This window comes from Sarcophilus harrisii, chromosome 1, assembly GCF_902635505.1.
Source record: "Sarcophilus harrisii chromosome 1, mSarHar1.11, whole genome shotgun sequence".
Taxonomy (NCBI): Eukaryota; Metazoa; Chordata; class Mammalia; order Dasyuromorphia; family Dasyuridae; genus Sarcophilus; species Sarcophilus harrisii.
Genome location: NC_045426.1, coordinates 533213989 through 533226534, shown reverse-complemented (window position 1 = coordinate 533226534; position 12546 = coordinate 533213989).

Genomic DNA, 12546 nt, shown 5'->3' with positions numbered 1-12546 from the left:
GCAAATTTATGAGCACATATTACACATGACTCTGAGACATGAGAAGTAGCTGTAGTACTTGGGTCTCCTGGTTGCTTGATGAGAGATAGACAGGATCAGACTTGCAGCCCATTATATCCTCTTCCCAAACAAAGACAAAGCTTGTCCTTGAACTCCGCAAACGAAGCACATGATTCATGATCCATGTGCCTATCCCTGAATCCACCCGTGGGGAGAGGATGCTATAAACCGCCTTGAATAAACTAACATTTGTTTGGGGTTTGGGACTGGCTTTGGTTGTTATTTGAATTAACCAATTAATTATCTTTCAAGAAAAGCCAACATACTATTCCTCAAGGCAGAATCTTGTGGCAAGAAGACAGGAGACCTGAATTCTAGTCCCAACTCTGTCCTGAGGAGTTGCTTTATTCTTTCCATGTGTAACACAGGGAAGGATCAGCTTCCCTGCTTTTTCATGAAGAGAAGAAATAATTATTTCTCCAAGCATGAAATTATCATCTTACTTTTCTTTGATTTGTGAGAAACAGAAAACAGAAAATCATGAGGAGGAACACATCAGACATTCAGACTTAAGAAATTGTTGGATGACTTTAAAGTGCAGAAAAGGCAGTAGAACCAGCTTCCACTTTGGTGATTGCTTTATTCTGCTGATCTCAAAGAATGACCAAAGAAATAGCTCTAAAGGTTAATGATGAATCTAAATGAGTCTTCAGATTCAGACTGGGCCTCGCCTAAAACAGACATTTTCACATACTTAGAAATGGGTTGTACCCATAAGCAGATGCCTACAGGAAATCATGAAGCACATCTAAAGAAACTTAAGAGTTTAGCTCTCTTTTCTGTTAAATTTTCCATTGGTCTGGTGTCAATTTGTTAGACCACAGCCCTAAATGATGTGTACTGGCTTGGAACAGCAAGTTCCTATATCATACAGTCAGCTAGTAAGACAAGAAATTAAGCCCCCACTATGTGCCAGGCACAGTGCTAAGCAGTAAGGATACAAGGAAAGCCAAAGGATAACTGATCTTAGGGAGCTCACAGTCCTAATGAAAAACAACATCTAATGTGGGAAATGATATAGTAGAACTATGGAAAAAAATTAAAATGTTATACATAGGTTAATTTGGAGGTAATTAAGAGAGGAAAATCACTAGAGCTAAAGGAAGAATCAAGAAATACTTCTTTTAAATGTTAGATTTTAGCTGGGACTTGAAGTAAATTGAAAAAAACAGAGTTAGAAGTATAGGGAGCTATTTGCAAAACAACAAAGAGATCAGCTTCACTGAGAACATGGTGGGGATAAGGGGTGAGATGAAAGTCTATCAGTTTAAAAGGATGACAGAAAATCTAGTCTTCTCTCTTACCTAGGCCCTAAATTTGGCAAGATAGCAATAGGAATCCATATAGAGTTTACTCACACATATAAAATGATGGAACTCAGAAATATAAGTAAAATGGTGGCAGTATGCTCTCAGATTTTGAGAAATGTCCTGGCACACCATCAATTTCCACATGAGAGTATCAATTTGCAATGGTGGAAAGGAAAAAAATCCTTTTTCTATGACTACAGCTATATTACCAATGCTGGGACCAAGGAGGATCGGATTGTAATGTCTCTGCGCGAGACTGTCATCACTCCTAGGAAAATAGCTCAATATACATGACCTCAAGTCATGGGTCAAGAACAACACTTTATAAACCATAGAAAAAGCCAGCTAGAAGAAAATTCAAAATTAGAAGAAACTATTACATGGTTTACGAGCAGCCTAAGCAAGGTATCCTCCCCCATTCCACTAAAACCACAGCCCAGGCATTTTGTGCTGAGCTCTCCTGGTGGACTGGAAACCTCTCCTTTGTTTTGGGAAAAGCCACAATACTCCACTGGGCAATATGTTGCCAGAGAGCCTCATTTGCAGGGGGCCAGCCAAAATCCATCATTTCAAAAGATTCTGGTTATGAAGAATGAAAACATCTAACATAAACCAGGCCCTCAAGTGGTGCTTCCCTAGGAAAGCGCATCCAGGCTGGAAATCTTTAAATCCAAGGTCCATTTTCCTAGTAGTACCAGATGGGAGTACATCTGCCCACACTTTCTTGATTTCTATAATGACCGCGGTACAAGTGCTGTCTGCAGTATTCATTTTGCCATTAATTTTTAGTCAGGCAGACAATGCAAACCTGCTCTTGGTTTTTTCAAATGGCATGTGTACTATTCAATCTGGTAGGCCCAGCCAAGTTCAATTAATGTCACCAGAACTCCTGGAGTTCACATATAGAAAGAAATCTGGACCCCTAAATTTGGAAGGTTTCCTATTTTTTCAGTGAGGATGGGAAGAGAGGAGGGATAATTGTAGCAATAATCATAATGACAATAAAAATGTCAGGGATATGAAATCAATCTATTGAGACCATTTTTTTGGCAGGTTCTTCCTTCTGCCCCTTTCTCTTATTTCCTGAGATTTTGAAAAAGTCATTAATGGAGTTTGAGAAGACTCCACCAGCAAAATGCTAGATAATTTCCTTCCCTTCAGTTAATGAGAGGAATTTGGTATTTAAAGATCAAAGGTGCATGTATGGTTGTGAGGAGATCCCATTTTCCCTGTCTTCAAAAAGGGCAGTCTCACATCTTCATGAAATCATCAGTGATGAGCTGTGAAGTAACCTGCTGTGTGGGGCTAAAGGAAAAACAAGACATTTCTATCTCTTGGCTCTTTTGCCTGTGACAACTCCACTGGCTTCTCCAAGTCCTGACTCCTTCCTAAGAGGTGATCACCTCTTCCCCTTTGGGAGCCAAGCATTGCTGGGAAGAGCCTAGGAGTCTGGAGGGGGACTGGCTGGGGTAACTCCCCTTTGCCTCTCAGATGGTGGTGGCACCTCTGGCACAGCTGGAGACTAAATGGGTGTGTCCACTCCATTGAAGTCTCTTCCACCTGATTATAGGAGTGAAAGAAGGGAGGCCTCTTTTATAATTTTGCTAAAATATCAGTGTTTTGTAAAGGTTGCTACAGAAACATGTAGAGTTGTAGAATCCAAAATAGGATGTCTAGACAAACTCCTACTGTCTGACCTTTTATGTATTTCCTAATCCAACCAATCTTGCCAAGCAAATTGGTGACTAAGCAACAATTCACTTTACACTATGTCATAAAGGCCTGACAAGGCCCAGGTCACAGTTATAAATTTCAGTCTGGCTACTTCAGCAACTCTCAGCTTCCTTTCCCAACACAACTCCCATGTGGTTTCTGGGCTGTGATGTGTGCTCTGGATAATCATGAACTAATTTTGGGGCTGTTAAATCCAAAAGCCACAGGGCTGCTGAGAAACAGAGAGTACTTTCATCCAGTAGGACCCCAGAGTTTACATAAAACAGTGAAAGGAAGGCTGGAGAAAGTCTCTGGCGAAAACAAAATAAAAAGCAGCTTCGTTGGAGTCTTGGGGGCAGCCGTCTCTTTCTGGGGGGCAAAAATGGGTTTTGCTGTTTTCCAAACAAATGGAACTCTAATGGTGCTGGCCCTAATAATACTAAAGCACACTAATCACACCCCCAATTTATAACATTCTTTCTATTTTTGAATTTCCTTCCCTTTAAGAAATGGCTGAACCTCTCAAAATTAGCCCCTGGACAAAATTATCTGAGTGTAAGTAGAAATATCCCTTGTTCTAAGTAGACTCAACATATAGAATTTGCAATTCACCAGATGAATGAAGTTAGAGCACTCATTAATTTCCCAAATTGAAACTAAAAAGGGTTTTTGGTTTTGCCTTAGAGAATGTCATAAACAAAGTAAAGTGTGATAGTAAAAATTCTTCAAGTCAAAGGGACTGAGTTTGAATCTAAACCTTGAGCAATCATCCAAACTCTGGGTTTCAATTTTCTCATCTGTAAAATTGGAAGATTGAACTGGATGACCCTCAAATTCCCTTTCAACAGATACTATGTGTTAGTCGAAAGTATTGCCTGGTAAAATATGATGTTAGAAACTTGTTTTTATAAAATCACAGAATTTAGATCTGAAAGGGCTTTAAGGATTATTAGGGTTACATCTCCATTATTGAGGTGCCACTCCAATCAGTTCATAATGATTCAGATGAAGAAGCATAGGCCCTGAGAGAGTAATAGGATCATCCCAAGATCACACAAACAAAACGTAGCAGAACTCTACTAAGCATGGCAAAACACTGAGACCTGTTAGTTATGAAATTAGCATGTTTTCAGGAACAAGATTGTGTGACGATCAACTATGATAGATTTGGTTCTTTTCAAGTGATTCAGACTAATTTCAATAGACCTGGGATGGGAAAAGTCATCCATATCCAGAGAGGGAACTGTGGAGATTGAATATGGATCACAGCATAGTATGATCACCTTGTTGTTGTTTATTTGTTTGCTTTATTTTTTCCTTTCTCATGGTTTTTTCCATTTTAATCTGATTTTTTGAGCAGCATGACAAATTTGGAAATATGTTTAGAAGTGCTCATTTTAAACTTGTATCAGATTGCTTGCTGTCTTAAAAAGGGAGAGGAGGAAGGAAAGGGAGAAAAATTTGAAACAAAAGATTTTGCAAAAGCAAATGTTGAAAACTACCTTTGCATGCATTTGGAAAAATAAAATACTATTAATTTTTTTTAAAGAAAAATAAGCATATTCTTAGCCATGAGGAATAGGATTGGTGAGGATGGATGGTTCCAAACCAAGAGGAACTTTTGCAGCTGTACAACTCATTCAAAAGAAAAGTGAGTTATGGAATGGGAAATATAATTCACAGTAGAAAAAAAGTACTGCTCATATGTTTCAAGAAGGACTGATGGGAGGATGCCAGTTTGAATCCTAAGTCAGTCACTGTTTGATCATGGATCTGATCTTTAATGTTTCTGGCCTCATTGTCCACATCTGTACAGTGAGAGGATTAGACTAAATAACCGCTAAAGTCCTTCTAGCTCAAAATATATGATTCTCTTTTATCTAATTCACTGTATATTGAAAGTCATTTCCATTTTTTTCCCTTTAAGAAAAGTTTTCAAAGTCTATTGATTTCCATTCACAATCCCAGATCAATAGGAACACAACAGTGATTTTAAAATGAAAATCAATGGAAAATAAAATTCACTTTACTGAAATTTGCTTTACAATCAATAGTGGGAAAGGATTCTGCTTTAAAGAAGAAGCCTGCTTTCCCTAGTGCCTCAGATGAATAAACACTTTTAAATATCCATTCAAAGATGAGGAAAAGACAACTCAGCATCAGATTGCAAGGTTCTTGGACAGTAAAATGAAATAAGTGTGTTGCATGTGTGTGTGTGTGTGTGTGTGTGTGTGTGTGTATGAATCCTAGGGTATCTATATATTCTAGGTCAGGTAACCAGGCTAAGAAGTTTAAGCTCTAAATTTGATCTCAAAAGGAAGACATTATTGGAGAAATGTATTCTAAGAGTTTTGTAATGGGGTGTGGGAAGGAAGGAAAGTCTTTACAATGGAACAGATTTTTTTAAAAAGATACATAAAAATTGTAAATTTTGATTGAAGTTTGCTTTTGCCAAAAGGTGAAGTTTTAGAGTTTAATATAATATTCATTTTTAATTGTCTCTGTCTAAAATAAAGAGTTGAAATTTTTCTTTGGATAACTTGTGAATATTTTATAAAGAAGTTCTGACACTGTGGTAGAAAGCTATGTGGATCTCTTACAGAATTAAATCACTTTCATTTTACTTTCTGGCTTTGTCAGAAAATCCTTGTAATAAGATAAACTACAAAATTGAGTCATTTGGTAAATGCAGCAAGGCATCTTTTGGGAGAGATTGGACGTGGAAAGAAAGGGTTGGGGTTGGTGGTGGTGGTGGTGGTGGTGGTGGTGGTGGTGTGTGTGTGTGTGTGTGTGTGTGTGTGTTTAGCAGAAGAAGTGCTGGATTTGGGAACCAAAAGAACTAGTTTTGAATTCAAGTTAAACTTTTACAGCTTTGAAACCTAAAATTTTATCATGAAAGTCACTATATTTCTGGGCCTCTATTTCAGAAGAATTTTAGTGAGATGCTCTCTATGATTCTTTTGAAAGATCTTACCCTATGGATCTACCATGCCCCTTTAAACTGAATAAATACTCAATCTCAATAAAATTTAAAATCCCAATAAAGGCAGCTAAGTTGTTATTGATAGAGGGGAGTCAGGAAGACCTTATTAGTTGAGTGAGCCTGGGCAAGTCACATAAATTTCTGTCTGCCTCAGTTTCCTTAATAGTAAAATGGGGGTGACAATAGTATCTACCTAACAAGATTGTTGTGAGGATCAAGAGAGATTATATTTGTAAAGTTCCTGGCACATATCAAGTGCTTAATAATGCTTTTTTCTCCATCCCTCCAATCCAAAGGAGATGAGTTTTAACTAAAGCAAATTTTAAAAGGTGAGTATAGTAAATTTTAAAAGTGAGTGTATGTCTCACTGAACTTCTTTAATTTAAATGAATAAGCATTGATTACTAGCATGAATTTTTATGTCTAAACATATTTTATATATGTAGTACCCAATGGAATCATGGAAATTGAGAGATAGAAGAGACCTTAAAGGTCATTCTACTAGTCCAACTCTTCCATTTTAGAGATGAGAAAACTGAAGTTAAAAGAAGTGAAATGGCATGTCAAAGGTTGCAAAGTTATTTAGCAGCTGACTTGGGTCTTGAGTCCATGTCTTGATTGCTAATATGGTGCACTTTTTGCTCAACTGTCCTGAAACATTCATGGTTTCTGCAACATAAAGTTGGCAAAATTTTGATCCCATATCTGAAATAAAACATTTTTAAGGTATGTTTACATCTTCAATTAAGTGGAATTTACATTATCAAAGACACTTGAGTAGAACCTGTAGTGGGGAAAGTACTCAATTTGGAGTGACTCATATTTCTATTTTCCTTCTAGTTGAAGTTTCATTTCCCTTTGAACCTTGACTTCCTCATGTGTAAAATGATATATTTGGAATAATGATCTCACAGGTTTCTTCCAACTTGAAATCCTATAATTTAGAGGATTCTTCTTTTCTTCAACTGACAGAAATTAATAATAAAGTGTTTATTTACTATGTGACAGACACTATGTAAAGCATTTTACAGTTATTATCTCATTTGATCCTTATAACATCCCCTGGGGATAGGTACTATTTAATCATCTCCATTTTATAATTGTGGAAACTGAAGTAAACAGAGGTTAAGAGACTTACCCAGAGATACTAGTAAATGTCTGAAACTTGTATTTGAACTCAGTTCTTCATGGCGCCAAGCCTACAGGAGAGAGATATCCACATAAACCATCTCCCCTGGCCTCTTCAGGTCCTCAGGGGATAGTAAGAGATCTCCTTTTCAACTTCCTCCATCTGGCTTATCCCTGGCTTATCATTTCTTCATGTTCATTCCGCTAATCTCAAGCCTGACCTGACAATCTCCCCCAAACTGGTCCCCTGGTCTGAGCTGTCTAAAAGCCTAAGAAGATTCCACCTGAAGGATTAATATCTACCTAAACTCATTTCTCATTTATTAGCAAACTTCCTTTGGATCATCTCCTACCCTTCCAGTGCTCCTGAACCCTGTTCTCCAATATTCAGTTCCCTATTTTCATCCCCCCTTAACCTAAACCCATCCATTTTTTGCACTGTGGTCTCTGGAAAATCTGTTCTATGGGTAACAGATTTGTTTTCATCTTAAATCTTTTTCTTGTCTAGTCCTTTAATTTTCTGGCTTTCACTGAAACTTGACCTTCTGATGACATAGCCTTCTTCACTACCCTTTCCAGCACTTGTTGAACTTGTATAATTTACTGGAACTCCTTGGTCTAGATGAGGGAGGTGGAATTTTCTTAATTCTGGAGGATCTTACTTCATCTTAGTAATATACCTACCTCTAAGATACTCCTCTTCTTGGAATTGAATGCCTGACATACCTTTCTTCCCAAACTTCTGGCCTTTTGCTAGAGGTCAGAATGAATCTTTCAATATTCATATTGCTACACCCTCAACTATGCTAACCTCTCACTTTCTCATCTTAATCATTTCACATGACCACTTACTTACCCCTTCACTTCACCTCAGCTACAAAGAGAAACGGTCATACTCTTGATTTTGCCAATACTGACAATTGCATCACTTTCATGTTCATTAAAGCTGAAGTTCCCTAATCTGAACACATTTGTTGTCATTCCATCTCTTCTGCTTTGCAATCTTCCATTGTGTTCTTCATCCCTATCATGACCTCCAAATTCTTGATCCCTCCATCCTTTCTCAAGTCATCATCCCTGCTCTGACTATACTTGCCTGTCTTTTCCATCTTCACCCCTTGGTATATTAATTTAACTCTACACTGTCTTCTTCTAGAATCCCCAAACCATTTATTCTATTGCCAAACTTATCATGCCAAACTTCAGACTAATTCTTATTATCTGTTACATCTGCTCCTGGTCAAATAATCTTAATTCGAGCTAGAGAAAAATCACAAATCATGATGACTAGATCACTACAAATTTATGTTGCACAATCTCAACTGCTCATTGTGGCAAGACAATTCTTTTACACCTCCCTAAATGACTCACTCTCTCACTTGACACAGCAGCTTTTCTAAGTCCTTTTGTCCTTCCTCAAACTTTCTATGGCTTCTCCTTCCCCCCTCAGGTAAAAACTTTGCCTTGTATTTCACACAAAAAAAGGGCCTTTCACCAAGAGCTCCTTCCCACCTTTTCATCTCATATCACCCAGACACTTTCTCCAACTATGTCCTCCTTCACTTTTGCCTAACATGAAAAGATGATCTTTTTCCTCTCTGAGGCATACAATTTCTATATGTAAAAATGATCTCATTCCAACCTGTCTCCTCCAGCAGATTACTCTTCTATCATTCTTGCTATTTCACTCTTCTTCAATCTCTCTTGTCTACTGGCTACTTCTCCACATGCTTGTAAGAAAAAAAGAAAGAAAGAAAGGAAAGGAAAGGAAAAAGGAAAGGAAAGGAGAGGAAAGGAGGGAAGAGAGGAGAAGAGAGAAGAGGAGAAGAGAGGAGGGGAAAGAGGAAAGGAAAGGAAAGGAAGAGAGAAACAGAGAAACAGAGAGAAAGAGAAAGAAAGAAAGGAGGGAGAGAAGAAGGAGGAAAAAAAGAAAATTTTACTTAATCCTATTATATGTCCATCCCTGCCAACTGTCACCCTATATTTCTCCTCACTCTTATGGCTAATCTTCTGGAGAAAGCGGTCTACAATAGTTTGACTTCTGTTGTCATCATAAAACCAAAACAATTTCCTTAACATTACTAATGATCAAATCTACTGGCCTTTTCTCACCCTCCTTCTTGACCTTTTTTTGCAGCCTTTGACACTGTCATTCACCCTCTTCTTATATTTTCTACTACCTAGGTTTTATCTAGGACACTCCTGTATGCTTTCTGACATCCTTCTATTTCTTTTGCTGGATCACATTTTCTAAGGATGGATGTCCTGTAAGGCTATATCCTGTACTCTCTTCTCTTCTTCTATGTGATCTTCTTCTATAATCAATACATGTGGATTCAATTATCATCTGTTTGCTGATGATGATTTCCAAATCTACCTATCTAGCCTAGTTCTTCCAGTCTCCATGGAGCCTTGCATCTTCAATTGACTTTCAAAGATCTCAACTTGAATGTTCAGTAGACACCTTATACTTAACATGTCCAAAATCAAATTAATTCTCTTTCCCCCCTAAAACTTCTATTCCAATCTTACTTATTACTGTATAGAGAGTATCACCATTCTCTATCACCTGGGCTCTGCTCCCTTCTCCATTTGATTGTAAGCTCCATTAGGGAAGGGAGTGTCTTTTGTCTTTTTCTTCTTTTGACTTTTTAAAAAAATTTTCCCAATACGTGGCACTTAGTAGATAATAAATCAACATTCACTCTTTTTTTTTTTTTATAGTAACTTTTTATTGACAGAACCCATGCCAGGGTAATTTTTTTACAACATTATCCCTTGCACTCACTTCTGTTCCATTTTTTCCCTCCACCCTCCACCCCCTCCCCCAGATGGGAAGCAGTCCTATACATGTTGAATATGTTGTAGTATATCCTAGATACAATGTATGTGTGCAGATCCAAACAGTTTTCTTGTTGCACAGGGAGAATTGGATTCAGAAGGTAAAAATAATCCGGGGAAGAAAAACAAAAATGCAAACAGTTCACATTCATTTCCCAGTGTTTTTTTCTTTGGGTGTAGTTGCTTCTGTCCATCATTGATCAATTGAAACTGAATTAGGTCTCTTTGTCAAAGAAATCCACTTCCAAGGTCTTTATGACCAAAGCAGAACTAGAGATCATTACTGATCACAAAATAGAAAATTTCGATTATACCAAACTGAAAAGTTTTTGTACAAACAAAACTAAAGCAGACAAGATTAGAAGGGAAGCAATAAACTGGGAAAATATTTTTACAGTCAAAGGTTCTGATAAAGGCCTCATTTCCAAAATATATAGAGAATTAACTCTAATTTATAAAAAATCAAGCCATTCTCCAATTGAAAAATGGTCAAAGGATATGAACAGACAATTCTCAGATGAAGAAATTGAAACTATTTCTAGTCATATGAAAAGATGCTCCAAGTCATTATTAATCAGAGAAATGCAAATTAAGACAACTCTAAGATACCACTACACACCCTGTCAGATTGGCTAAGATGACAGGAAAAAATAATGATGATTGTTGGAGGGATGCGGAAAACTGGGACATTGATGCATTGTTGGTGGAGTTGTGAGCAGGTCCAACCATTTTGGAGAGTAGTTTGGAACTATGCTCAAAAGTTATCAAACTGTGCATAGCCTTTGATCCAGCAGTGTTACTACTGGGATTATATCCCAAAGAGATTATAAAGAAGGAAAGGGACCTGTATGTGCACAATGTTTGTGGCAGCCCTTTTGTAGTGGCTAGAAACTGGAAACTGAATGGATGTCCATCAGTTGGAGAATGGCTGAATAAATTGTGGTATATGAAAATTATGGAATATTACTGTTCTGTAAGAAATGACCAACAGGATGATTTCAGAAAGGCCTGGGAGAGACTTACAGAACTGATGCTGAAGTGAAATAAGGCTAGGACCAGGAGATCATTATATACTTCAACAACAATACTAGATGATGACCAGTTCTGATGGATCAAGGCCATCCTCAACAACGAGATCAACCAAATCATTTCTAATGGAGCAGTAATGAACTGAGCTAGCTATGCCCAGAAAAATAACTCTGGGAGATGACTAAAAACCATTACATTAAATTCCCAATCCCTATATTTATGCACATGCATTTTGATTTCCTTCACAAGCTAATTGTACAATAATTCAGAGTCTGATTCTTTTTGTACAGCAAAATAATATTTTAGTCATGTATACTTATTGTGTATCTAAGTTATATTTTAATATATTTAACATCTACTGGTCATCCTGCCATCTGGGGGGAAGAGGTGAAAAATTGGAACAAGAGGTTTGGCAATTGTTAATGCTGTAAAGTTACCCATGTATAAATCCTGTAAATAAAAGGCTATTAAATTTAAAAAAAAAAAAAAAAAAAGAAATCCACTTCCATCAGAATACATCCTCATACAGTATCGTTGTTGACGTATATAATCATCTCTTGGTTCTGCTCATTTCACTTTGCATCAGTTCATGTAAGTCTCTCCAAGCCTCTCTATATTCATCCTGCTGATCATTTCTTACAGAACAATAATATTTCATAACATTCATATACCACAATTTACCCAACCATTCTCCAATTGATGGGCATCCACTCAGTTTCCAGTTTCTAGCCACTACAAACAGGGCTGCCACAAATATTTTGGCACATACTGGTCCCTTTCCCTTCTTTAGTAATAATAGATAATATTTAGAGAAGAAAAATCAGCATAATTGATCCATTTAAAAAGCCTGAAAACATGTGCATTGCATCACACTCAAACACCTCACACATCTGCAAAGGAATGGCATGGGATTATTTCCTTATATCACTTCTTTCAAAGCATGCTTATTCTTTAAAATTTTTCAATATTCACTTTTGATTTCTTTGTGACTTTATTTCTTTTTACACTGTTGTAGTCATTATTTACAGTGTTTTCTTGGCTGTACTTAATTCTGCATCAGTCCATACTAATCCTTCTATGATTCACTGCATTTATCATACTCATTATTTCTTCTAGTTCAGGAATATTCCATTAGATCATGTACAGAATTATCCATTCCTCAATTGATCAGAATCTATTTGTTTTTAATTCTTTGTTATTACAAAAAGTGCTAATGTAAATATTTCATTGTGCTTGGGAATTTTCTTCTTAGAGCCAACATATGCCCCCTTGGTATATAATATATAAGTCTAGAAACAGAATCTCTAAATCAAAGACTATAGATATTTTGGTCATTTTATTTACATAATTCCAAATTCTTTTCTTTTTTTTTTTTTTTCCAAATTATTTTCAAAAAACTTTTATAACTTCACAGCTCTACCATCCGTGCACTAATGTGCCCAATAGTGAGATGGTAAATGGTTAACAACTTGCTATCTGAAA